Source organism: Anabrus simplex, chromosome 2 (genome assembly GCF_040414725.1).
Source record: "Anabrus simplex isolate iqAnaSimp1 chromosome 2, ASM4041472v1, whole genome shotgun sequence".
Taxonomy (NCBI): Eukaryota; Metazoa; Arthropoda; class Insecta; order Orthoptera; family Tettigoniidae; genus Anabrus; species Anabrus simplex.
The window spans coordinates 408,604,878-408,629,230 of record NC_090266.1 but is presented as its reverse complement, the minus strand read 5'-3'; the positions used below and the strand labels follow the sequence as shown (position 1 = coordinate 408,629,230).

Sequence of the window (24,353 nt, the reverse complement as noted above, 5' to 3'; positions counted from 1 at the left end):
GGAATGGTTCCAGGGGCGTGGTACCCAAAGACTTTAATATTACTTATCTAGACTCACAGAGCGCGCTGATGCTATGCGGAATATTGAATAGTGATGAGCGATACCGTGATTTGTGAGTCACAGCGTGATTTGATATCGTGTTTTTCTGATATCAGTGATTTTTAGTCGTGACGTGATCACAATCACCGCATCGTCCGTGCTGCTTGGTGCTTGTTATTTGTAGCTTTTGATCAAGAGAATGCCTTGTTATTGTTATTAGGCTATCTCTGTGTAAACATTTATAAGAAAATCAGCCACCTAAGGGTTTGCATTTAATAAACAGCCTACATTTTGGTTGCATTACAGACACGGTCGTTGCCTAATTTACTTCTAGGCGTACAAACATAATCATTTTATTATTTACATTTGTTTTTTGTAGACATGCCGAAGTTCAACCAATATGTCAAGGAAAAAATAGGATCAACATTGGTAACAGTCGTGTTTTATACTGTAACCGATTATTTGGTATGTGCTAGGAAATGAAATTCTACACATTTATCTGGCACAAGTGAAAAATATAATGATGAATGACTATTCCCAGCCACCTAATGTAAGGTTAATGATACCAGTGCACCTTTCCCTAGATACCAGTACCGGCAGTAATTTAGAAAAATATATGGTATGGAAAGGCGTTGACCCAGCTGCGTGAGGGCAATTGGGAAGCTACAATGAGGAGCGGTCTAAGAGGCACGGCAATACACTTGAGGGATGTGACGTGCTGACCACACAGCTATCTAATATCTGCAAGCCTAGAGCTGCGCAGCAGCTGTAAATGAAAGCCAAGACCTTTCAAGGCCTGGAGTGTTCTTGTTGTTAACTTTAGAGTAGTAGTGGTTTAAATGAAATAATTGAAAATTACAAATTTTATTCATTAGCTATTCCTTAGCTTAGTCTAATTTTCATCACATTATTGTGTTTTAGATTTCACAAGAGCATGCTGATAGTGCTAGTCACAAAGCAAAATCAACCATGAAAAGTAACACTGGACAGACTCTGCTCACACAAAGTATACCTTCCACAATCCACAGTAGTTTCTATGCTCATATGTTTAGAGCCCTAGTTGCTGAAAATATCCCCTGGAATTCTGTGCATAGTCATGTTTTCAGAGATTTGTTTACAGAAATACACCAACAACACATACTTTCAACATCTACATTAAAGAAAAACTACTTAGATATAGGAGGTAATTTTGCCAGTCACAGAGGATATTTGGGAGTCCTTACATAGGGTTGTATGTGGACAAAACCAGCAACTCTGTGGGCAGGTACATTGCTAATCTTATAGTAGGAAAACTGGAACCCAATTGGCATTTACTGCTCTCCTTTGTTCTAAACAGCTTCAGAAAATAGAGCAAAGCATTGTGTACATCATCAACAAGGGGTTCCAGTTGTTGTATCCTGGGAGTGTTGATGATTCCTGGGAGTGTTGATGATTATAAAGACCTCCTCCTTGTCTCCAATGCTGCTTCCTACATGATTGCTACTCTACCTCTCATTAAAACTTTCTACCCTTCTTTAATGTTCATGTTACTTGCATGGCCCATGCCTTGCACAGACTCGCAGAAATAGTTAGGGCCAAGTTGCCTGCAGTAAATAATCTGATTTCAACAACGAAGAGAGTGTTCTGTAAGCTTCCATCAAGAATAGCCATCTTCTGAGAGAAATTCCACTCTATTCTTTTCCACCACAGCCGTTGGGGTTCCTCAATGGAAGCTGCCCTGTATTATATCAAACATCTGTGATAGACAATATGCCTTTAACAGACAACTCTGCATGTGTGTCGTATGGGCAAAGATCTGCTAAAGGATTATTCCAGTGTTCAGAGAGACATTGCATATATTCAGGCAAATTTTTCATTTCTTCCAGTCAATCATTACAAAAATAGGAAAAAAAGTAGAGTCTCAAACAGATATATTTTGTAATTGAGGAAGCTGAGAATATTATACAAAGTACTAGGGGTAAAGTAAGGGATAAAATAAAAGACAGGTGGGCTAGTGTATTGCAGAAGAATCTAGGTAATTCAGTGCAGGAAAGGATATATCAGGTAATGGATGGGGAAAAGTAGACCTACCTAGTGAAATTGAACTGAAAAATGTAGGTAAATTTTGCTATGCCCCTCCAACATCTGTGAGTGTAGAGCACATTTTTTCTGCTTTAAAAATTGTTTTAACAGACAAAAGACGCAGCCTGACTGTGGAAAATTTGGAGAAGATTATTGTTATGTGCTGTAAAGCAAACTACGACTGAAAAGTGCAGTAGGAATGTTCCTCACAAATAAATACGCATACCAGTACTACGCATTTAATTTAATTTTAGTACAGTACTGATGAAAATTTTTTGTTTCCTAATCCATAGCTGTTTGTAATAAACGCCTGTTTAATTATGCCTTCATTTTGCAACTATTCCTATTTAGAAAGGGTAGCCTATACCACATTACTGTACTTAATGTAAAAAAAAAATATCACATTACAGTGTAGGTCTATATTGTCATATTTTAAAGTCGATTTTCTGCCTATTTTTAAAGCATATTTGAAGTGCCTATATTCTCTTTTAAAAACCTATTTACTTGTTTAAAAAGCCATTTTAGGTGCCTAAAACATTTTTTTTTAGAGTCCAAAATCCCAGGTCTGTATCATCAGATACATGCCGATTGTTGACTACTGCTTTCTGGCAAAGCAAGTGAGAGGTGCTCGCATTCCAAATGTTTATTCAGATTTGAAGTACTTCTTTTTAAGACAATTTCTGTTTGCTCATATTACATATTGTGAAATTTTCATCCACTTCTTTAAAGGACTGCTACAGGTCACTGTTCTTCCTTTTTCTAGAAAACGCCATTTCAGTCAACTTGCTCCTAATACTGAGCTTCAGTGACAATATGCCCCCGGGCATTCCAAAATACAGGAGAAATACATGTTTGTTACTATTCTAGGAGAGTCCCGTGTACCACGATTTTTTTGAACGCGCGCTTAAAAATAATACCACACTGCGAGTCAGCTGACAATTTCCTGAAACTGATATTGCAAGCGATGCCGAGGATTATAAGTGTTTCAGTTGTTAATATATTCGGGAGGAATGTGCTCAATTCCTACAAATACATTATATACTGAACGATATGTTGACGTCCTTAAAAAATTAAATCAACAAATGTCCATACTGTTGGTAATCATGGCGATGCTGCTTCCTTGAACGCATCGCTTCGCATGGATACCGTTGCGGCAGCACATGTCGTGATATCATGCGATCCTTGATATCACGACTGATCACAACATCGATCACAGTCACAGTTTAGGTAGCAACATTCTAGTTCTGTATATGGAGTTAAGAGGGCGCACGATGATCACTTGAAGTGAAATCACGACTGATCACAGTGATAGCGTAGAAAGTAACAGTCGTTACTCGTGATTTCTTGATGTCAGTGAAAAAATCACAGTTCGTGAAATATCGCCCATCACTAATATTGAACACATTCGCGCATCGCCATGTTGCGGGCGCTTCAGCTTCGAATGCATGGTTAGCACGTGGTAATGTTTACTGTCCCTTGCATGTTTTCGTTTTGAATCATGTTTGTTAGTGGATCTGTTGTAGTATTATATGTAACGGAGTGATACTATATTGTCTAATATCGTCAAGGAATGTGAGAACTTGTACGACACGCTAGTTAAATTTTTCGAGAATATTAAATGGAAGTAAGTTAGGCCTTACGCGTGGAATGGAAAGGTACCGTATTCACCAGGGTGAATTCGTGTGCAACCTTTATTTGAACAGATCGCTATCAGAAGGGATCTGGTATTTCTTTTCACATGTGAGTAAAAATTGAACTGTTATAAAATGACTTTCAATGACCATATTAGAAAACTAAACAGGTTACAAGGTGGTTGATTCAGACAACGTATGGACATTAAATTTAGAATTTTTAGGCTTCTTCTTTTCCCCTCTTCGCCTCTTTCCAATTCATCGGGGATAACCTTTTAGAACTAAACAGCTTTTCTGAAAAAGCACACATATTTTTCGTACACACGGTGTACCGGTTTTACAAATTTGATAAACTTGGGCCTAGAATCCGTAAGATATGACTGATAAAGCTTGATAAAACCCTTTTAATATTAGGGTAAGGTATTGCTTCAAATTATCATCAGTTATCTGAAAAATGATTTATTGGTGTCGTAACTTATATCTTAAGTTCTCCTAAATCCAAATCACACAGAAATGATCATTTAAGTTCTACTCATACCATTGCGTTATATCATATATAAACCAAACCAAACCTAAAGGCCATGGCCTACCAAGCGAGAGCTGCTCAGCCTGAAGGCCTGCACATTACCATGGAGCAGGTTGGGACCTGCTGACAGCCGAATCCCAGATTGCTGTTCGCAGAGTGGTTTTCCACTGTTCGAGAAGGCGTATATCAGGTGATGTCAGTGCTTTTCCATTAAATTCTGACTTTAAGCAGGACCTTTATGAACTAAGTCATTACGGACAAAGAACATTAAAGAGTTTACTTAATTAATATTCTACTTGAACAGTATTAACGTTTTCCAAGTCAAGAAAGACTTTCAACAACAAAGTGCTCCCGTATACTCCCGTTTATTAGAACTTTGAGGTATCAATTAAGTGCACTATTCGTGGTGAAAGTATAACATAAACTCCAAATTTGCCATATTTTTCATAACGTGTGCTCAGAACTTTAAAAGACTAGATTTGATTTCAAGTTTAACGTGTTCTCGAGAAGAAATTTGCTTTACTCAATTCATGTAGGAAGTGTAAATATGAAATCGCAAATACCCCTAGAGAGAGAGACTTTAGGATTTCTCATTTATTTACAACATTCTTGATCTATGACATGAAGAATATGATGGACATATCAAATTGGGAAATATTATTCAGTTAAATTTCATGTGAATTAATTTCGATGTTCTGTTGTTTAAAAAAAAGGGAGAATGGGGATTTATTTTCAATTAAATATTCATTATTTGGCGACACAATAGGAGGGGATTCCAAAGAATGAAATAAATATCTTATTTCGCCTTGCCATCCTCTCTCTGTACCATCTCCTAAGGACTCACTACCCCTTAGAAAGACCTCATGCTATTAACAGTCAACTTTTCCTGGTACAATATATAAGGAAACATACAAATAGAACAGACATCTCAGTCTGGATTCTGAGCAACAGCATGGTGGTGTTGCGAGTGTAGCCTGGCTGGAAGGTTTACTGAAGCACCTGCAGTGCTATATGGAGTATTCAAGTTGAATCGGTGCTCCACTGTGACATCACATAACCTCAAGAACCGAGTTACTCTACAGTTCTACTTGGTCCGTCCCCACCAATAAAATTTAGTTGAATTCTTTGTATGAGGATACTTATATTGCAAAAAATAAAGATGACGCAGATGTGAAAATTGGTACTTGGAATCTCCTTTAAAAATAAACAGGTATAGTTTTGGTTTTGGAAAATTCATTTAGGGGAGAGGGTGGAAGGAAGTCAAAAACTTTGAAATCTTTTTATTATTTATGTCTCAAAAACTGAAGATGTTACAGACGTGAAAATTGGTATTTGGAATCTGCTTTAGAAATAAAGAAACACGTACTTTTGGGGGGAGGGCTGGAAAAGGAGTTGAATTCCTTTTATGAGAATACTTATATCTAAAAAACTGAAGATGTTATAGACAAGAACATTTGTATTTGGAATCTTCTTTCAAAGTAAAGAAACATGTAGCCTACTGTATTCTTTTGCTTTTGGAAAATCCACTTAAGGGGGTGAAAAGAATTGAAAAAGCGGGTGAACTTTTAAAACGAGTACCAGTATATCTACAGTAGCCTATATGTAAAAACATACCATGTTACAGATATGAAACTTAGTATTTGGAAGTCCTTTAAAAATACAGGTAAGTGTATTTTCTTTATGTTTTCGGAAAAGGCATTTAACGGGGATGAAAAGAAATGAAGAAAGTGTTAAATTATTTTACGAGGATACTTACGAAGTACATCTCAAAAACTGAAGATGTTAAAGATGTGAAAATTGGTGTTTGGGATCTGCTTTAAAAATAAAGAAATATATTTCTTTGTTTTCAGAACATCCACTTAGATGGGGGTAGGGTGGATTGGGGGAAGGACTGATGAAGTGGTTGAATTATTTTTATGGGGATACTTATACGTCAAAACTGAAGATGTTACAGACGTAGAAATAAGTATTTGTAATGTCCTTTAAAAACATGTTGTTTTTTTTTTGTTTACTTGAGAGAAGACTGTTTATCACATGTACAGTTCTATGTTGCATCTTAGTATTAAAAGGCAATACCAGAAATGTGGTTTACAAAGACTTTCTGCGGTAAATGCAACGAGCTAGAATAACATAGAGGGGCTGTATGCCTGTCAGCAGCGCTCCCTGCTTGAAGCAAGTCGATAAGGGGCAGCCATGTTAACGGTTGTCAAAACAAAGCGAATTGGCACGAGAGCATATGTTGAGGTGACAGGGAGATCGTGCATGCCAATTTAATTCCCTAAGTTTTAAGAAGTGAAAACATAGATTCTCGCTTTCAAGAATGCCAGCCGTTAGCACAGCGTATGGTTGTTCTAATCGGAGTAATAAAACCAAGGATATATCGTACTTTAAGTATTACTGAATTATAGCCGAGATTCCTTTTTGTAATTTCTGTTTGTAATTAAATCCATTTTATTGTTTACTTAGCGAAAGTACGGATAGCCACGGTAATTATTTGTCGAATTTTGTTTCAGATTTCGTTTAAAGAACAAGGAATAAACGGAACAGTGCGTTGTAAGGGCGAAAAGAGATAAATGGTATCCCACTCAATTCAGTTGCTTATGCTCTGTACATTTCCAGCACTATTTAATTTTCATTCACATTTACAAATAAAGGAAATGGAGCGCCCACCACCAAGAAAACGTAACCACAAAAAATCACTTATTTCGTTCAAACGTACACCAAGTATGCTAAATACAGTATTTTACTGCTATTTTTGAAATGTATACAGCCTTTATTGTAGATGTCTGTTGCCTTGGTTTTTAAAACTATGCCACACTTCATAATGGACAACTGTCAAGCTTACCTTTCAGCTAGTAATCCCAGTATGACATGGTAATGGGAGAAACATGATATCTCCCCTATATTATAATAAATAATTACATTAAACGATTATTGTGGTAAAGTATTCATGGGCCGCCTCTGTGGTGTACTGGTTAGCGTGAGCAGCTGCCACCCCTGGAAGCCCGGGTTCGATTCCCGGCTCCGCCACGAAATTTGAAAAGGGGCACGAGGGCTGGAACGGGATTCTATCAGCCTGGGGAGGTCAACTGAGTAGAAGTGGGTTCGACTCCCACCTCAGCCATCCTCGAAGTGATTTTCCGTGGTTTCCCGCTTCTCATCCAGGCAAATGCCGGGATGGTACCTAACTTAAGGCCACGGCCGCTTCCTTCTCCCCCCACAAGGCCCCTGTTCAGCATAGCAGGTGCAGCCCTCCCTCACAGTTGTATCCCCCAACCCAATGTCTCACGCTCCAGAACACTGTCCTTGAGGTGGTAGAGGTGGGATCCGTCGCTGAGTCCGTGGGAAAAACCAACCTGGGAGGGTAAACAGATTAAGAAAGGAACACAGTACTCATGAGGATGCAATAATTTTAAAAATATGAACAAAATGAGGTTGTAACCTATTGTAGGTCCCTATGACTTTAAGGCTTCCTGTCATAAATATTTATGTCCATCGTTTTTATTCTAATTTACGCTTAACCACAACAGCCAAGCAGCGTAATGCTCTTGTTCCGATTTCGAGGCCTATTCGTGTGTCACTGTGCGATGATTTCGAACCACCCTACAGTCAACTGATCGTGATGTTGGCCTCGTGCCGCAATATGGTGAAGTGGCGGTATTCGCTTTAATGCTTCAAGCTATCGGCAACGGTCTTTAATTCTCCCCCAGTGATTCTAAAATGCGTATTTTCTACACTTTTCGTCATTTAAAGGCCATGCCCCCTTGTTTGTGTGACCACAGGAAACATGGCGGACTTTCGTTCTATTAGCATCACCCAGGTAGCGCTTCCACCTCTCTATGTTATTCTAGCTCGTTGGGTAAATGTAACTCAGTTTTTCAGTGAGTTTTATATTTTAGTGATTTTTAGATGTCTTGGTACTGTACCGAGGATCAATTACTTTTATCAAATTATGAAATCCACACAAGCAAAGCCATGGGTAACTGCTAGTACACAATAAAAATAAACTAGCAGAAGGTACCCATTGTTGACAGGACGATAAGACATGGCAACCAAATGAGTAGTTAATAACTCTATGAATTTATTTCCAAAGAGCTCTTTGTACATTATATTAGTAGTCAATACTCCTGGAGCAAGAACCCAGCACAAGGCAATGGCAGAAATGTTTTTAAAAGGTGATAGCTCCAGAAAGTTAACTTGAGGGGAAGGTTTCAAGATTCTTTCTTAATGTAAATTTCGAAAGTTCAATATCGCCCTTTAAGTGTAAATTTTCAAGCAAGTCAAAAAAATGCTTGACCAGCTGTTGCTTTTGAATGTGTGCTTTAACACGTAAAAGCATAATTTCCCATAGCATTAGAGTTACGAACATAATGCATACGAGCTTCTTTCTAGATAATGGAATTTTAAGTTGCATACTGGAATTTATTTCCTGACAGAGCTAAACGTTTGCCCATTATTTTGGTGATTAGTGAATAAGATATGTGCAAGTTCAATAAATACCATAAATTTCTTACATGTTAATGGGTACCATTTCTGGAATGTATACCTTAAGGATTTACAGGAAGGTTCACAAAAGAGGGTTGTCTTGGTGATGGCAAGCAAAAAATTTATCATAGCAGCAGGTTTGGTTCTTACTTAAAATGTTCATGGCTAGAAGAAGCGGAGAACAAAGAAGTCATTTCTCTTTCTTTCTACATTGCACCGACACAGATCAGTCTTATGGCGATGATGGGTATAGAAAAGGCCTAGGAGTAGGAAGGAAGCAGCCGTGGCCATAATTAAGGTATAGCCCCAGCATTTGCCTGGTATGAAAATGGGGAAACCATGGAAAACCATCTTCAGGGTTGCCAACAATGGGGTTCGAACCCACTATCTCCTGGATGAAAGATCACAGTTGTGCCATTTCTTTTCTGAAGCAGGGAGCAGTTTCCACCTATGAAATGGCTAGGGCTGGTGAGGCAATGTGAGTGGAAGCAGAAATGTGAAAATATTTTTTTTTTTGCTAGGGACTTTACGTCGCGCCGACACAGATAGGTCTTATGGCGACGATGGGATAGGAAAGGCCTAGGAGTTGGAAGGAAGCGGCCATGGCCTTAATTAAGGTACAGCCCCAGCATTTGCCTGGTGTGAAAATGGGAAACCATGGAAAACCATTTTCAGGGCTGCCGATATGTGAAAATATTAAGTGATGAAGAAGATAACTTATTCAGTTCTACTACAACAGAACTAGTAGCTTCATCTGTACTGGATAAGGTACTTTCCTATCACTCCAGTACAGTATTTACAAAGACAATGCTGGTGGCAATAACTGTTTTATGAGTAAGTACAACTGGGCATCCATCCTCCTTCCAAAGACATCAGACTCATCCTTAAAAGTAAAATTAAACACAGGTGTTTCTTCATGTGTCCCTGCAAGAGTGTCTTCTCAGAAAATGGAAAGATGTACCTTCCCCAAGAGGTTCAGGCTTAGTGAGGAGATTAGAAACAATTATTTTGTAAAGAAAATGACAAATATATATATTGCTATTTTCAAATCAAAATCAAAATCTCTTTATTTGCAAATGAGGTGTCTACCTCGGTGGCAAATGGTACACTAAAATACATTATTGTCAAGCACTAAATATTAAATTAACAAGAGAATAACATTTTCCTATAATACAATATTATATAATTTACGCTAACAATTTTTTCTATTAAACACACAGCTCATCCTTAATAAATTTACATTGTTTACAAAATTCTACTTATAATATCTCCTGTACTACTTACAAACATAGTCAACTGATATACAGTATGTGGAATTACTTCAAATGATACTGTACAACTGGTATACGATTAAAATTTACATTGCATTTATTTACTTTTTCTTTTCTTTACCCATTCTGGAACCTAAGTGGCATAACAACCTGCTGCGTCTTAACCAGAGCCCCTTTTGCCACCACTTTTCAGAGTTCCTGAAGGGCCTTCACAGCTACCGTAGCGGTCCCAGGGCCCTCAAAGTCCCCACTGTACTTCACCCCTAAAGGCAGTCCCCTACTTTGGCTGTCCAAACTCCTTAGACCAGGGGATGGAATTAATTTATTCACACACATTTTTTATTTACATTAACCTGCACTGGTCGAATGCCCTCTAACATTTCATTTAATTTCCCTGTTGCTGTTTATTCTCTTTTTGAATATCTGTACAGATTTTGGAAAAGGATCAAACACTACCCCTGGTAGAATGTTCCACTCCTTCATACCCTTCCCAATGAATGAAAATTTACCCCAATCGCTTCGGCTAAAATTCCTTCTAATTTTATATTTGTGGTCAGTCCTGCCGATATAATTATTTTCCAACTGAAGCCTCTCACGGATATCTCCCCATGCTTCTTCCCCTGTATAGCCTCTATATAATCCTGTAAGTCTAGTTTTCTCCCTTCTCTTACTTAAAGTTTCCCACCCTAGTTCCTTTAACATTTCTGATACACTACTCTTTCTCCTGAAATCCCCTGTTACAAATCTTGCTGCTTTCCTCTGCACACTATCTATTTCTTTTATTAGGTATTCTTGGTGAGGATCCCAAACACTGTTTGCATAGTCCAATAATGGACGAACCATACTTAAGTAACTTTTCTCTTTTAATTCTTTGTTGCATCCTTTAAGTAGCCTCATTATGACATGTAACGATCTGTATGCTTTCACAACAATGTCATCCACATGACCCTTCCAGTGCAAATTACTTTCAAATCTTACACCTAAGTATTTGCACTTGCCATCTTTTGGGATAACTACCCCATCCAAAGTATATTCAAATTCAGTTTTAAGACTCCTGTTTGTAAATGTTGTAACAGATGATTTGCCTCCATTAATCTCCATGTTATTCTCTTCAACCCATTGTTGGATATTGTCAAGGTCCCTTTGTAATTCTGAACAATCCTCAATGTTGTTTATTTCTCTATAAACAATTATGTCATCTGCATACAATCTTATTTTTGATGTTATATTGTTCCCTAAATCATTTACGTATATTAAGAAAAGTAACGGACCGATTATGCTACCCTGTGCAATTCCCTTCCAAACTTTCTCTTCCTGCGATATATTATTTCCTACTTTGACTTTCTGAACCCTTGAATTGAGAAATGTTTTTACCCAACGTGTAACCCTTACGTCCAATCCTATTCTCTCCAATTTCTTTAATAATATTCCATGTTCCACTCTATCAAAGGCTTTGGAAAGATCTATGGCTATGCAATCTAACTGGCCTCCTGAATCCAATTGATCTGATATGTCCTGCTGAAATCCCACCAGTTGTGCCTCACAAGAAAATTTCTTTCTAAATCCATACTGGCTCCTCATGAACCAATTTTTATCATCACATATCCCTCTGACGTACTTTGATATTAAACTCTCCAGTATTTTAAAAAACTATACTGGTCAGGCTGATTGGTCTGTAGTTCTCTGGTTTCCTTTTATCACCCTTTCCTTTATAAATTGGTATTATTATAGATTCCTTCCATTCCTTTGGTATTACACTATTATTTATGACATAGTCAAAGAGAAATTTTAAATAAGGCACTATATACCACCCCATTGTCTTTATCACCTCCCCAGTAATTTGATCACTTCCTGCTGCTTTTCCTTGCTGAAGCAGTTGGATTTCTCTGAAAAGATCTTCATTTGTGAATGAGAAGCTTCTTGTTTCCCTCTGTATCTTCTGTTTCGGTTTCCAACTCCTGACAATCATCTACTGAATCTCTGAATTCATTACTAAAGAGGTTTGCTTTCTCAGTATCTGTTAAATAGTATTCACCCCCTTCTCCCACCATTTTAGGAATTTGGATTCATTTTCCTTTTTGATTCCTGATATATGAATACAGTTTTTTCCATTTCCCTTTGTGGTCATTACGCTTTGAAGAATGCCATTCATATAATTCTCTTTTGCTTCCTTTTTCACTCTATTCAGTTCCCTCATTAGCTGTTTTCTACTTTCTCTACTCTCCCTACCTCCTTTGATTTTCCTGTTTACTATTCTACATTTTCTTTTTAATTTTCTTATTTCCCTTGTATAATAAACAGGGTCTGAGGTCATTTTACCCTTCTTAACAGGTACAAATCTCTGCTCTCCTTCCCAAACGATTCCTTTGAATTTAGCCCAAAGTGTATCCACAGTACTCCCTTCACTTATCCAACAACTGAATTGTGATTTAAGTTAAGTCCCAAATTCATCAACTTTAGTTTTTCTGTACAATTTCTTGTCTTGTGTGACCCTCTTATTAAGCCTTTTTGGTACCAGTCCTACATCCATTATTACAGCCTTATGGTCACCTATTCCTTCAATTACCTCAGTTTTATCAACAATTTCCCACGGTTTAACCTAGAATACATCTAGTAAGTTATTGAGACAAGTTGGTTCTTGTACTACTTGTGTAAATCCTCCCTCCCAAATTAACTTATTTGCTAGTTTCTGTTCATGGGCTTCACTCGCAGCTCCATTCCATTCAACCTCAGGCAAGTTTAGATCTCTCCCAATTATTACCACATCATTATTATTGTTTTTATGAGTATAATCTATTATTTTCTCAAATATTTTCATGTTCTTTCCTCTCTTCCAGGCCTGTATGTTCCTATAATTCCCACCTCCTTCATATTATCACAAATTAATTTTAGCCCTAATATTTCATCCCTTTCATCGGTAAACCATTCATGTGAACAATAAGTTTCCTTCACCAGAATAAACACACCCCCTCCTTTTTTATCTCCTCGGTCTCTACGATAGACTGTGTACCCTTCTGGAAATACTTCTCTATTACCCACCCCTTCTCTCAACCACGATTCCACTCCTATCACCACATCAGTCTCATAAGATTCCATCAATGTACCGAATTTTAATTGTTTATTTACTACACTCTGACAGTTTACCAAGAGCAATCTCAGACCCCCTTCCTCCCTAAAACTTGACTGTTGCAATTGGGTAACCTGAAATTCCTTACTTTCCTGAGTTTCATTTTCTAGTTGGCTGAGCCAGCTTGAAGTACAGCTGGCTCTTTCTGCTAGTTTTCCTGGTCAGTATTATAACTCAAGGGAGTTGCCCTTTTTACAGTACATATCTTATGATTAATAAAATCTAGAACAATATTTGCTATCTTTCGTTTACCTGAATTGTTTAGATGAAGGCCATGCTTTGTGTAACAGTGTCTCTCGAAACTGCTGCCATCAATTACCTGTGTATTACGAAAATGTTTACAAATTTTAACCATATCTGTATTAACTTTGTCCACTTCAATGTTCACACACGAGTCTCTAATCAAATCATGCCTGTGGGGTACGTTCACTACAAAGATGTTAGTGTGAGTCAGCTTACCTAGTGTACATTTAAGTTCAGAAATAACATTCTTAGCGTCGTTGTGAGCTACGTCGTTCGTCCCGCCGATGATCACTACTGCATCACGACTTCCAAGATTTCTTTCCGCCTGCTCCGTGTTTTCCAATACCTTCTTCATTGGGGCCCCAGGATAGATGACTGCCGATGCTGCAATATCTTCATTGACCATTTTCTCCGCAATTCCCCTCGCCTGGCTATCACCAAATATAAGAATGTTCGACACTTTCGCCGGTGCACTGTGTGGGATTTTAGGCCTAACTTTGCCGCTTCTCGCAACGGATTTTGCGCTATACGTTTGACTGCTTCCTATACGGATACCTTGCGTATCGCTTACCTCCCTCAGGGCTGAAAATCTATTTTTGGTGTCAATTACAAAGTTGTCCTTATTTAACTGTACACTTTTCCTCCTAGAATCTGAAGCAACTTGACACCACGCGCTAGAATTCACGGAGCCACCTGTGTTCTGAATGTTTACTGGTACCGGTACTTTCGATTCCAGTAAACGTACCTTCTCCTTTAAAATCTCATTCTCCGCTTTTAATGCTTGTAAATCCTGTTGTAATAAAGAGAGAATTACAAGTACATTATCATTACCTCCATCCTCCAAGGAATGAGACGCCAGCGATTCGTTGACCGTTGTAGGCCTAGGTTTGTTACCGCTATTCAAATTGCTCTCGCCACAGCTAACACAAGTCCAAGTATCTTCATTTTTAGCAAAACCAGCACTACATATCACTCAAAATGGTACCAAAACCAAATTAAACACTTTTCACACTGTATACCGGTACCATTCTTCACTCGCTTCTTGTTTACACCACACTTATTCCCGATTATTTCACAAGATAACCGGGAGCTATCTTCACTTACAGCCTTCGCTGACGCCATCTTGTACGGTACCAGTGTTCTACGTCGCACCGACACAGATATGTCTTATGGCGACGATGGGAGAGGAAAGGCCTAGTTAGAGGAAGGAAGCGGCTGTGGCCTTAATTAAGGTACAGCCCCGGCATTTGCCTGGTGTGAAAATGGGAAACCACGGAATGACAAATTATTTGAAGTACTAAATGTCACTTACTAAAATAAAAATCATTTTAAAAGTTTGAAGGTATCACATTTAGTCTCACTTAGCAATGATAGACACTTAATGTCTCTATGCTAAAAAGCACAGACTAAGTAATATCTTTTGCCTTGCAAACTGTAGTATCACTCCAGCGTGATTTCCTTAAGACTAGCATTCTGTGAAGTAATAATACGAGGGTCAAGTCATAAGTCATGGCAACTATTTTTTCTCACGAACAGGAGACAACAGGAAAATCTAAGATATGCATTTGGAAATATAGGGCATGTACTTATGCATAGTGCCTGAAGACAAATTCTGACTTCAGGAGATTCTCATAGGAAAGTAACAGAACACAGGCCATTGGTAAACATCGTTTAATTATGGTATAGACAGCAAATACACAACACTATGTACAAAGGACAGGTCTCCACTGGTTACAGTCCTTCGAAATAATCACCCAAGGTTTCCACTGTGCGTTGCCAGCGGTACGGTACATCTTTGTCCATGGAAACTGGACAGCCTGGGCAAGGCAAATCGGCAGTTGATACTCTACCCATTTGAACGTCTCCACCCACCTTGCTACTGTTCTATAGGGCATGGCATGCATACCTAATGCTTCACGCAGCTCTGCATGGCATTGGCGTGCATTTCTGCCATGGAGAACTGCTATTTTAATATACGATCGTTGCTCCTGCTTGTTGACTTCCATTTTGTGACGGTTTCACTCACACACTGAAATTGGGGGCATGCTTAGACCCACACTGTTGTTTACATACACCATCTAGTGGCATCATACGCGAGTACATACCATATGTATCCAAATGCATATCATAGATTTTCCGTGTTGTCTCCTGTTCACCAGAAAAAAAAAATTGTTGCCATCACTTATGATTTGACCTACGTATAATTGTAATTTATTATTGTATGTTTCCTGATACACGGTCGGGGATGAGGTGAGATGAAATGATATGGCATGTTTTTATGGCCGGAAGCCTTTCCTGATGCCAACCTCAGTTGAGGTGCTAACAAAGATGAAATGAAAGATAATGAATGAAATTGGGTAAGGAGGTAGAAGGAACCATCAGAACGTAAAAAGGTGAAACCACATAAAAACCACATAAAACCATTCTCAGGTTCGAACCCACTTGTCTTCTGAGTGTAGAGCTTGGCTCCGTAGCAGTAGTGTGTTAACACGTGTGGCCACTCTGCTCAGTCGTTATTTGTTAACCTAATTGAGTAAAATATTTCCCAGGTAACTGTAATTCAGTCAATTACTCTGTTTTTGTACTTTTCCCATCATTGGAGATAACTAAGTGGTGTAGAGAGGGGCACTATATTAATGGTTGATAATAAGTAGCAAAATACAAGGTGGTGATAAAGAAGATAACGAAGCTAAGATGTACAGACCAATTGCACTTCCAGCTCGGCATCTGATGTTAGAGCAGGCATGACATGTCAATGTTACAAGCTGACCGACAGGTTTGTGTACATGAAAATCAGCTGTTACGAATGTTAGCCCAATAGGTTATGAGACAGCTGAGACAGACGTTCATAACTACAGTACTCCATATAGCACATATTTTCTTTCATACACGGACATGCATAATTAAATGTGTTCAACACGGCGTTTGCATGTGTGAAACAATGTCATACTTTGTAATCACTGTTTAGCAGGAAAGCAAATAATTACTGCACCGTACTTAAAAGTCTGCCATAAACATACATACATACATACATACATAATCATTAAAGACTGTTATGCTTTTCAGCGTTCAGTCTGCAAGCCTCTTGAATTTACTAAACTTCGTCACAATCCTCTATTTGCAACTAGTGCTGTGGCCTCATTTAGTTCTATACCTCTTATTTTTAAATCATTAGAAACTGAGTCTAACCATCATCGTCTTGGTCTCCCTCTACTTCTCTTACCCTCCATAACAGAGTCCATTATTCTCCTAGGTAACCTATCCTCCTCCATTCGCCTGACACGACCCCACCACCAAAGCCAGTTTATGCATACAGCTTCATCCATGAAGTTCATTCCTAAATTAGCCTTTACCTCCTCATTCCGAGTATCTTCCTGCCATTGTTCCCACCTGTTTGTACCAGCAATCATTCTTGCTACTTTCATGTCTGTTACTTCTAACTTGTGAATAAGATAACCTGAGTCCACCCAGCTTTCGCTCCTGTAAAGAAAAGTTGGTCTGAAAACAGACCAATGTAAAGATAGTTTTGTCTGGGAGCTGACTTACTTCTTACAGAATAGTGTTGATCGCAACTGCGAGCTCGCTGCATTAACTTTACTGCACCTTGATTCAATCTCACTTACTATATTACCATCCTGGGAAAACACAAAACCTAAATACTTGAAATTATCGACCTGTTCTAGCTTTGTATCACCAATCTGACATTCATTTCCATTGAATTTCTTACCTACTGACATCAATTTAGTCTTCGAGAGGCTAATTTTCATACCATACTCATTGCACCTATTTTCAAGTTCCAAGATATTAGACTGCAGGCTTTCAGCACAATCTGCCATTAAGACCAAGTCATCAGCATAGGCCAGACTGCTTACTACATTTGCACCCAACTGAATCCCTTCCTGCCATTTTATACCTTTCAGCAGACGATCCATGTAAACTACGAACAGCAAACATGAAAGATTACAGCCTTGTCTAACCCCTGTAAATACCCTGAACCAAGAATTCATTCTATCATCAATTCTCACTGAAGCCCAGTTGTCAACATAAATGCCTTTGATTGATTTTAATAATCTACCTTTAATTCCATAGTCCCCCAGTATGAATGAATGAAGTGCAAAATGAAAGGCTTTTTTTTAAGGCTTAATATGCTCAACTCTTCTGTGAACAATTATGAAGCAGAATAATGGCAAATAATATGCTGCTAATATATGACTTCTGTTGCAAAACGTCATGTTTTAGAAACTTAAACAAAAGAAAATAAGCTTCAAACAACTGTGTTTTTATAAAAATATGCAAATACAAACACACACTAACAGATTACTCAATCCTTATTTAGCTGTACCTCCCGAAGGTATCACCACCTTGACGAAGGCAAAATATATTTTGCCGGGTGTTTATTGGAGGCTTGCGTGGTCAAATGATCCTTAGAGCTATGCCGGCGGGAGCATCTGCTCCTGGTAGGGCCACCCAAGCCGGACAGGTCTAAGGTGATGATCCAGACTAAGAGTGATACCCTGGTCCTCCAGGTTGGGGGTTGAGCGTAGGGTTAACTCCCCTACCTCGTAAAAAAAACCAACTGTTACGGATACCTTAAGAATGAATAATGCAGGACTGGAAAACTTGGTGACGAACCGGCGAGAAAAACGGCTAAAGAGAAGGAAAAATGATATTATATTAGCAACGTGGAATGTTAAGACATTGAAGAGACCTGGCAAGTTAAAAGTATTAAGGAATGAAATGGATAAGTATGGAGTGAAAATAGCAGCTCTACAGGAACTAAGATGGAAAGGGCAAGGGATGATGATGTCTGGACAACATATTTTGATGTACAGTGGAGAAAAAGCAGGCAGTAATGGCACAGGATTCCTCATACATAAGTCAGTAAAGCAAAGCGTGATCAACTTTACTCCAATCAATGATAGGATGTGCTCTGTGAGAATTAGGGCAAAATTCTTCAACGTAACTGTGTTTTGTGTGTACGCCCCTACTGAGGAGGCAGAAGATGAGAAGAAAGATGCATTTTATACCAAATTGGAGGAAGAAATTAATAAAGTTCAAAGGCATGATGTAAAAATTATCCTTGGAGATTTAAATGCAAAAATTGGAAGAGAAGAAGTGTACAAACACTTAGTAGGGAAAGAAAGCCTGCATGAAGTAAGTAATGATAACGGATTGAGATTGATTGATTTTGTGAGTGGAAAGCAGATGATAATTAAAAGTACTTGGCATCCTAGGAAAAACATTCACAAGGAGACCTGGATTTCACCAGATGGTGTGACAAGAAATCAAATAGACCATGTTATCATAGACAGGCGACATGCATCAGATATTATGGATGTTAGAAGCTGCAGAGGTGCTGATGCAGATACAGACCACTATCTTGTTAGAGTCAAGTACAGACAAAAAATAGATTTGGCAAGAACGGAAAAAGTAACAAGAAAGGCAAAGCACAATATTGAAGGACTAAAAAATGAGGAATTGCAAAAGAAATACAAAAAGAAAATAGCTGAATCTTTGGCAATAAAAAGGGAATTATGGGAGAAAGGAGAAGTGGAAGATAAATGGGAGATACTGAAAACAACTATCAGTGAAGTTGCAGATAGTACCTTGGGAAAGAAGAAATTGGTAAAGAGAGCAGAATGGTTTGATGAGGAATGTTCAACATTAATCCAAGAGAGGAATGATGCTAGGAACAGAATGCTTCAAAGGAGAACAAGACAAACAGTAGAAGAGTATAGAGAGAAACGAAGAAGAGCAGATAAGATATGTAGATATAAGAAAAGAGCTTTTGAAAGAAAGAGAATCGAAGAACTGGATGAAATGAAGGATAGAAACGAGGTACGAAAGTTCTATGAAAGAACAAAAGACATTAAGAGAGGGTTTCAACCAAGAGCTGTTTTCTTCAAGGATAAAGATGGAAACCTTCTGGGTGATAAAAGCAAAGTGCTTGGAAGATGGCAGGAGTATTTTTACGAGTTACTCAATGGAAATAATGAAGATGATAGAGAGGAGGAAAATATAAATGTTGATGGGGAAGAAAGAGAATTGGAAGAGGAATCAGTAAAAGAGCCAGACTTAGAAGAGGTCAAAGCTGCAATTAATGCATTAAAGAATAATAGAGCCCCAGGTGAAGATGGAATGGAGTCAGAGCTGTTGAGATATGGGGGAGAGGGAATAGAAATGGCTGTTTATGAATTGATTAAGGAGGTTTGGACAAAGGAGGAAATACCCAAGGATTGGACATTGGGTATAATTTACCCATTACATAAAAAGGGAGATAAGGCAGTATGTGGAAATTATCGAGGGATCACCTTGCTGGATGGAACGTACAAGGTTTTTGGTAAGGTACTAGCCTTAAGATTGGAATTATGGATGGAAAGAATATTAGGGGATTACCAAGCAGGTTTTAGAAAACATCGCTCTACTCTGGATCAGATATTTATATTACGACAAGTGCTAGAGAAATTTTATGAATATGACAAACAGCTACATCAGCTGTATGTTGATTTTAAACAGGCATATGACAGTCTAGATAGGGGTAAAATTTACAAGATTATGAAAGAATTTGGAATCCCAAGGAAATTGATTAGATTAACAGAAATGACTTTGAAAACAACGGTATGCAAGGTGAGAGTGGAGCAAGATCTGTCAGAGGAGTTTTTAGTGGGGAGAGGACTAAGACAGGGAGATGTACTTTCCACACTTCTTTTTAACCTAGCATTGGAAAAAGTAATCCGTGAATTGCCCATCAACCCAGGGGGAACCATTTTGAACAGATTAGTACAAGTGATAGCATATGCTGATGATGTAGCAATAATTGCAAGAAATGAAAGAGCTCTTGAAGAGAGCTACTCAGTATTAGAAGGGAAAGCACGGGACCTAGGACTAGAAGTGAATATAAACAAAACAAAATATATGAAGATGGGAGATACAGAGGGAGTAAGAGGAAGGACCCCAGTAAGATTAAATGGGAAGGAATATCAAAGAGTCACATCTTTCAAATATCTAGGCTCTATAATAACAGAGGACAATAAAACCTCCGTAGAAATACAGGAGAGGATAACAAGTGGAAACCGATGCTTTTACGCCTTGCAAAATATGTTTAAATCCAGGAATGTCAGCAGGAATACAAAAATTAAAATATACACAACAGTACTAAGACCAATAGTTATGTATGGCTCAGAATGCTGGGTGATGACCTCCAGAGAAGAACAGTGGCTGTTACGGTGGGAAAGGAAGATATTGAGAAAGATATTCGGTGCAGTAAGAGAGCAGGATGGGTGGAGAATGAGGACAAATGTAGAGCTGCAAGGACTGTTTGGCCAGCCAGATATTGTTGCTAAAATTAAGCAGGGAAGAATTAGGTGGGCCGGTCATGTTCAGAGAATGGCAGAAACCTGCACCGTAAAAAAGGTGTTTATAGGGAAACTTGATGGAAGGAGGAGAAGAGGAAGACCCAGGAAAAGGTGGATTGATGATGTTGAGGATGACCTTAGAAAGTTAGGAGTTAAACGTTGGAGAAGAAAAGCTGAGGACCGAGATGAATGGAGGCAGGTGATAAAGGAGGCCAAGGACCTACAAGGACTGTAGCGCCGACCAGTAAGTAAGTAAGTAGTAAGTATTTAGCTGTAAGTTTGAACCATTAATTGTAGACCAAAACAGGTAATTGCAGCCTATCTTCAATAGTCTTGCACAGCGCTAAGTCATCAACATGGGTAAGTACAATCCTACAGAGGGGAGGAGACTTGCGTCTTTGTGCACAGGCACTGTGCTTACGGCGGGCAATGTTCGACACCCATGTGCTAGAGTGACTATCAGTCCTTAGCAACACTCTTAAAACACCTAATTTGAGCATAAGTGGGTATGTATGAGACCTTGCAATCTGTGGGCAGACTGTTGAAGAATATGCCTCATGTTACAGAGTCTATGCTGGGCGTGGTGGGCTTGCACAATGGTAAATGTTGAGTAGATCTGCTTCGCTTGCTAGAGGCAACACAACATGATGCATGTTTTCCTCCAACTTTGATAAACTCTTAAGTGTGTTGTACCATACCTTTTAGTTCATTAACTTCCTTATTGTCACTGCATTTTGCCATAGGGAAGATACTCGCTCTGTACACAGAAGGTCATTCGGTATCTGTGGGGATAATGTTTGAAGTGTAATTAGCTTATGAAAAGCCATGTCTTCACCAATGATCATCTCAATTGGAAAGCCAGCATTTCTAGCTATATCCCAACAATGTAATTTCCATTGCAGCAGACATTTTTGCAGAGCTAGCATGTCTATCTTATACCACTGCTCCTGACAGGCTTTCCAGAGGCCATTGATAGTGCGTGAATGTCTTTTTCCTGAGGCCCTTTTGAGGAGTCCAAATGCACAGGAGTCGGTGGGTGACCGATCGGGTGACTTCAACGGAATGTCAGTAAAAGGAATTGCATGGATTCCAGTTTCCATCTCCATTCTCTCTAAGAACTGATGAGTCAAACCGGAGGTGTGGCTGGATGCTTAATCTTGATGTATCCAACCTGATTTTTCACCCTCCACAATTCTGGGATATCTGTGTTGTAAATGGGTGTTAAAACCTCTTGCTGATAGCATGTAGAGTTTACCTTTACATTGTTAGTGACATAGTGAATGGTTAACTTGTCATTGTAGCAATATCCATTGATGATCAAAAACCCATTGGAAAACTTTCCTGTCATTCTTTATACAATATTTGATTTAAAAAAATTTGTCTCTAGGGTGGTAGTAAATTGAGTAGTGTTTGTTACAGTCACTAAGGTACACATATGTTTCGTCTAATGTCACCACATTTTTCCATCTGCCCCCTGCCAGATAGCCTTCATACAGCTTTCTTGCATTAGTACAACATTCCGAAATGTGACGAGGCAAGAGCTTGTGAACTCAGTGCTTATGCCACTTTTCTAATTGGAAGTCCTTGTTGATTATGGTGCTAACTATTGAAACAGACATCCCCGACTTATATGCGATAGTCCTTTGGGAAGGTGGTGGCAGGGTTACCACCTGAGACAAGGGCCTTCACTTTCCTCACCACTTCCGGTGTACGGCTAGTGACTGGTCATTGATTTTTCTGTTTTTTCCCCTCTGGAATTAAGCACAGTCAGTCTTTGCCTTTTTTATTCGATACAGCACTGATCCCATTCTTTAATATCAGGAAATCACACTTCTTGCACATTCCTTGGATTGCAGAATAGCTATATTTAACATCAGAAATGGCTGTTATGTAGCCTTTCCAGTAAGTGTCAATCTGGTTCGGCATCATTGCAGCTAATTGTCACAAAACTCTCCACACATGTCCTCAATACTGACGTGAATCATCACTCCGCTTTTGATGTGCTCAAGTTGATAACAGTGCCACCAGTGGTCTCAAAACTCGTCACCAAAGATCCCAAATGAGCTTCTGTACTAGATTTTTGTGCAGCAAATGCTGCAACAACAAAAGAATCATGATTCCAAGTCATCAACATATGACATCGAAGAGATGTCACAGTGAAAACCTAACATGGAAAATTAGGAGAATATCATAGAACTATAATACGACCTAATATGCACCATAAATTATTGTCTTTGAATGTTTGTTGTTTAGTTAGCTCTTTAGTTTTTGTTTCTGGAAAGTATATTAATTCATCATGGGAGCAAGAGGTGAAATAATCTGACATTCTCTCTACTGCTAAATAAAACACTTGCCAGATATAGCAAATTTGATCCATTACACTAGACCAGTGAGTAATAATAGCTTCTTCTTCAACATTAACAGCCCTGGAAACCTACCTGGGTGGAACTACATTTGGTCATTGTGATTCAGTTGTCACCATTAGAACTCTTTGGGCTCTATTTCTCTTAGACAAGTCTACATAGGATCAGCCACCTGCGCACAGATGGACTCTAGCAGACATGGCAGTACTTGATTTGTATATTAAATTTTATATAGCAATGTTAACTCCGTAAGTTTGTAACAAGAAAGCTCAAACGGAAACCTGCAGTAACCTCGCACTACCATCTTAATTAATATGCTAATGCTTGAAACTGGTGATTCTCCCACTATAGTGCTAGTAGCGGTAATAACAGTTGCCACACGGGACACACAGTACCTAGTTGAAGACCTTGGAACTACTTTAAGAAAATTTTATTTAGGAATAAAGATAACCCTAAAAAAACTATTGTTTTTTCGAGAACCTTCAAATTGTACACTTTAAAACGGAGGGTTGTTCATTGAAATCTGTCTGGCTGTTTTCTCACAATTTCATCATCAGTATGTGACTTGTCAAAGTACTAATCTGATGATGTTTCCTAAAATGCCTATTTGTTCCTGTAACTGCTAAACAGCCATAGTAAAGTTAAAAATCAATTTCAGGTCAAATTAAGATGAATAAATGGCATTTATAGGCATTTATGTAGCTGGATAGTAAGTAGTTTCAGTAGTCTATCTCTTCCAATCCATCAGTTCAGTTTCATCCTGTCTTCACAGAATTGAGATCAATATTTTTTTTTAACTTCGTGTGGCTATTTCTAGCCCTTGTAAGGCGACCCTCCGATGAGGGTGGGCGGCATCTGCCATGTGTAGGTAACTGCGTGTTATTATGGTGGAGGGTAGTGTTATGTGTTATATGTGGTGTGTGAGTTGCAGGGATGTTGGGGACAGCACAAATACCCAGCCCCTGAGCCACTGGAATTAACCAATGAAGGTTAAAATCCTCGACCCAGCCGGGAATCGAACCCAGAACCCTCTGAACTGAAGGCTAGTATGCTGACCATTCAGCCAATGAGTCGGACATTGAGATCAATAACGAAGTGGCACTTCCCAATACAGCAAAACCCCAGTTTATCATTGTACAGGAGATACTATAATTCCTAATTAGTTAAGCAGCTCAAATCCGGCTCCTTGACTGAAATGTCAGCATCAAGACCTTCTGTTTAGATGGGACCAGGGCTCAAATCCTGGCCGGGT

General features: G+C 38.7%; 1 long non-coding RNA gene across 1 annotated transcript in view; it reads right to left on the bottom strand.

Annotated features, from left to right (window-relative positions):
* LOC137498356 (uncharacterized) overlaps positions 1-24,353 on the bottom strand; it is a 71,057-nt gene that overhangs the window by 4,514 nt on the left and 42,190 nt on the right. The window lies entirely within an intron of this gene.